Genomic DNA, 5,279 nt, shown 5'->3' on the forward strand with positions numbered 1-5,279 from the left:
CCTTTGTGTCTAACTTTTTTTCCGCTTCTGAAGAGGTGCGGGTTCCTGATTGCTTATTTCAACTAAGGAAAACTATAGAATAGAAACATGCTTACTGAAAATAAAACATGCAGAAAAGGAGATTTGAAGGTGACTGACAGATACGGGTTTTAGACATAAGGAAGAATTTTTCCTTTATAGTATTTTCTGTCTGGTGGACTGTGGATCTTCTGAACAGGAGGGCAGGCTCAGACCCATATCTAAATAACATGTCATTTTTAGTCAATCATTTTCAAATTTAGCAGAGCAAGAGTATTCTCAGGTAAACATCTGACTTTTTTCAAATTGTTGTGACCTATTTTATGACTTTACAAGCCACTTGGAGGGGAAGCATTTACTCATGTGTTAAGTATAGGGAGTGGGAAGGAAGATAAAAGAATGAAGGAACTATATTGTGTGAAAATAGCAAGGGATCGGCTTCACAGATATAAAAAATCACATTCATCCTAATCATCTGGTTCTATTTCTTAGTTCTGAATTGTGGGAGCTCTAAGAACTTTACAACTATATATGTTCATAGTATCCTCTGCTCACCCCCCTCCCTCCCGTAACAGGTGAGGACATAGTTATGTAGACAGCTAGGGAGAAAACTGAGTCTTAAGGTCAGAATATTTCATTTGTAGTCCAGTAGTTACAAAGAAGTTGGACAATAGCCATTGCTTGAGCTTAAGATTTCCTAATACTAAACACTGACGTTCAATCAGTTTGGAAGTGACATTGTTTTCATGAGACCCTGAATCAAGTGGGATGTTTGGGCTGCTAGTTCTCATGCCTCAAAGTGTATTCAACCCATGGTTCAATGATGGTACTTTGGAGACCTGGCCATCCTGAGCACCCTTTCAGTTATAGCCTTCCTGCCATCATTACAGAGACCTGAGTCCCCTTCCTCACAACCTACTGTGGGTCCTTGGAGAACTCTGGCTTGAGGCAGAAATGAATTGAGACAAATAGCCCAATATTCTTGAACAATATATGGAACTTTTCATTAAGAATGTTTCTTCTGTTTAGTTCCTGTTTCACCTGAAACTGTTCTCAGCTTGTGCCAGTTTACTTGTGTTAAATCTTGGCATCACATTACAAACTCTTCCAAAATTTGGAAATAAGCTTTATGTTTCTTAAGTGTTTGGTTCCTCCTGATGGTTAAAAAAACCTATCAATCATTCCATGAAGCCTCCAGAAAGGCAAGGGAATAAACTTGAGCACAGTAGTTCTCTGATCCTCCAACAGAAAAAGCTAAAAACTATGCTCTGGCCCTTGAAGCTCAGATTTACTAAGGAAGCTAAATATTTACTTCCTTCTCTACAAGATTGATATGAAGTTGATTATCTGTTGAGAATTGAATATTTTCTGTACAGACAGATGATGTCATATTACTGTGGAGGAGGAAGGGAGAGCTGAGAATGAGTGCTCCCAAATGTCAGCAAAAGGTCAGATATATAACTGACTAGTCAGACCTGACACTGCCTTTGGCTCTGAAGGAATCTACAGGGTAGCTCTTCACTCAGCCACATGGATGAGAATTAGAGTCTGCATTCCCACTGTTGAGGGAATTAAGACTGGTGTCTGTGCCAAGAAACATTATTTTTCTTTTATGTTGTTAGAACCAACCATTTCTGTGTGTCCTCTGTATTCTCTTTACATACCCTCAGCCACATGGATGAGAATTAGAGTCTACATTCCCACTGTTGAGGGAATTAAGACTGGTGTCTGTGCCAAGAAACATTACTTTTCTTTTATGTTGTTAGAACCAACCATTTCTGTGTGTCCTCTGTATTCTCTTTACATACCTGGATTTTCAAGCTTCCTAATTTCCTAATTCTGGAGTTCCTGAAGCAAGAAGGCAGGTTGTGCTTGAGCTTTCCTGCCAAAAGCAGCACAGTGGCCTTTCACTTGGGAAGAAACTGTGGTAAGCTACTGATGCTCAGCCAGCATAGTGGAGAGCATATATTCATCTTTAAGGTAGTTCTCACAATCATCCTGGGAGATGAGCATCCCCAGTTTACATCAGCAAATATTGAGGGTTACTGTTCAATAGTTCAATACCACATAGCTAAGAATTTTTAACAGGGTTCAACTTCTCTCTCATCTCAAACCTTTACCCTTTATATTCGACATCATAAAGTTTTGTCTAACATGGAAATGTTACTTCTAAAACTTTCAAAATTCTAGAAATTAGCCTTTTAAACTACTTAGAATCTCTGCTCCTGCTATTTTTTCTTTGAGCTTTGGCCACTAGATGGTGCTTTTAGGAAAATAAAGCATCTTTTCAAATTTCTGGGAGAAACTGAGTTGTTTGGGCTTGCTGTTTGGTAATGAGCAGTTGAACACTCATCTCACTGCTAAGCCAATATGTCAACATCATTTGCAGTTAGAAGCTCACATCACTTAAGGTACAGGAGGCCTGTGCATGTGAGATTGAGGGAACTTCACCAAGATCAGCCATGGTAAGGGGCAAGTGGTGGCTGGATATCAAGTCTCAGACCAAAATGCCAAAAAAAAACCAGTTTTACAAATTAAAAATCATAACTAGTGAGTTGTGTGGTCCTGCAAAGTACACTAGAAATACAACTGAGAAGGCTTGAAAACAGCCAAGTCCCAAAACCTTGCTGCTTTATTTATTTTATTGAAATGATTATACACATCTATGGGGTACCACGTTGAATATCAATACCCTTGCTACTTTAAGTCTGAGTTGGATTTAACCAATCATTAGGACAAAAAAGATGAAGTGCACACTTATGTAGCACAGCTTGCATCAAGGAATTAAATTGAAAGCTTTCCCTTACCATATTGATGGGTTTAATGGTTTTTATGATATACTAATGTGTAAGACTCATGTAGGACAGAAACATAACTCCCTTTTGCACCATTTCTTGATTACTCTTTACTTCAAAAGGTGTAATAGGAGGTAACCAAGAATGTCTTATCAGTTATAGAAATTTGAGAAGAGCTCACAACTAATCTTTTAGTTCCCAGGAATTTATGAGTTAAGTATGAAATGAGAACTTCTCCCCTTTCTTGAGTCAAAACTGTAACCTTCAGAGCAGAACAAATGCCACAACTCGTGACCTTATTGTGTTACACAATAGTAAGGTAATAGAAAATGATTTTGAATAGCCCTAGCCCAGTGAACTGGTTTCACATTTCTTGAAAACAGCTTATTTTGTTAGGCAATAGGATACTCCAGAATGGAGAACTTAGGCAAACAACCACTGAAAAGTGATTGGTGGGAAGTAGGACTCCTGCTTTTCAGAATATCATCAAGCTTCAGGAGACGAGTTAGCATAGAAAGGGCTTACCTTTTCCTTTACTCCAAAAATTTGCTGTGATTATCAAGTACACATTGCAATTCACTGTGCATGGTTACATCCCCAGCACCTAATGTAGGCCTGGTGCAGCATATAGAATAAAGTATTTGGAAAAGAGGAAAGGATGAGGTGATGGGTGGTTGTAAAAAGGGGGGGGGGGGCAGCAAGGAGAGAGAACTCCTGCTCTTCAGAGCATTGTGCTAATAATGCACGGATTAAGCCAAGCTCTTTACAGAATGTTATCCTGCTCCCCACCCCTCCATTCACACACACATTCATTTGTTCTTTTGTGGGACAGGGATCAACCTCATTATAATTGTCCCTGCCTCCCTTGGTCTAGGCACCATAATTTTGAAAGTTTCCACAGTGGACTGGAAGGCCATTCAACTCAACACTGCAAATAACTGATTTGAGGCAGATGTGAAATCTTTTCTACCTCACACGATGTTCCACTGACAACCAAAAGATCACATTTATATACAACTACCAGTCAGGAACAGCACGGTCAGAAAGGGAGGTGAGTGGATGCCTAGGCTCACAATTAGTCTTCCCAAATTAATACACTCAGTCCCTTCACCAGCCCAGTTGTTTGCTAGAGATTGATCTGAAAGCCAGATAGCATCAGTCACAAGGACTAGATACCATGGTCTTAAGAATTCAAGCACAAGGATCTTCAAAGTGAGCCACACTGCCATCACTGTCAGTCTCCAGGGTGGAAAGATGGTAAGTCACCTGTGAAGCAAAAGGTTTGGGGCAGAAAATTCATCTAAATACACTGAAAATTATGGACTCAAGTTTTTCAGATATCCAGAACTATTTACCCATCATCTGGGCCAATGGTAGACAAAAAAATATAACAAAAATAACTGAGAAGGGGGCCGGCCCAGTGGCGCACTGCTATAGTGCGCCGCTTGGGAAGCACGGTGCCGATCCCGCCGAGGGTTCGGATCCCACATATAGACCGGCCGCTCACTGGCTGAGCGAGGGGCGGGAGCAACACCGAGGGTTGCGATCCCGTGGCCGGTCCCAGTCTGGTACGGGCACGACACTGAGGGTTGCGATCCGTTGCTGGTCACGAAAAAAGACAAAAAGGAAAAAAAAAATAACTGAGAAGGAAGTTTCATTTAACAGGTACCGTGAGTGGGAAAAAAAAGTTGGTCAGACATATTGGGATAATGACCCATTTTTATGTGCACATACTGATTCAGAAAGTCAGATCTCTCTCTGTGTGCTGTGCTATCTCAAGTAGACCATCTAGATTATGCAAGTATGAGAAGGCAAAGTCCCTATAAAGCAATATTTTTAAGATTGAGAGAAAAATAAAGAGCCTGTTAACAATGGAAGTATGTTCAGGTGGCCCAATTTTCTCTGCTTTGCTTTTCCACAGTCTAGTTTAAGATAAACCAATAATTTTTTTTTATTGCTGATAATTATTCCTGGGATGGTTTCATATTCCTTTTAGTTGGTCAGCCAGGAGAACTTGAGAACCGACCAGTTTTATCAACTGGGGATAAAGGGAACCCACGTGAGGTAAAATGCCAGATGAATAGCAGTGTATCCTAGGAGAGAGAGATGGCAAGGCTCATGGCCAGGAGCGTCCGTGACCAGCTTCGCCTAGGTAACTGAACAGAAGCTAACCTACTTACAATAGCCTCTGTTCCCCCACCCCCTCCAATGAAGATGATTACTATTACACTTTCTTTAACCCGGGTACTAAAACAAAACAAAAGGAATAGTAACAACAGACTATACATACATTTCTCTACCTAAAAAAAATACTGCCAAATTTGATTTTTATTTTTTATTTATTTATTTATTATTATTTTTTTTTAAAAGATGACCGGTAAGGGGATCTTAACCCTTGACTTGGTGTTGTCAGCACCACGCTCAGCCATTGAGCGAACCGGCCATCCCTATATGGGATCCGAACCC

This window comes from Galeopterus variegatus, unplaced genomic scaffold (genome assembly GCF_000696425.1).
Source record: "Galeopterus variegatus unplaced genomic scaffold, G_variegatus-3.0.2 Scaffold7441, whole genome shotgun sequence".
NCBI classification, from domain to species: domain Eukaryota; kingdom Metazoa; phylum Chordata; class Mammalia; order Dermoptera; family Cynocephalidae; genus Galeopterus; species Galeopterus variegatus.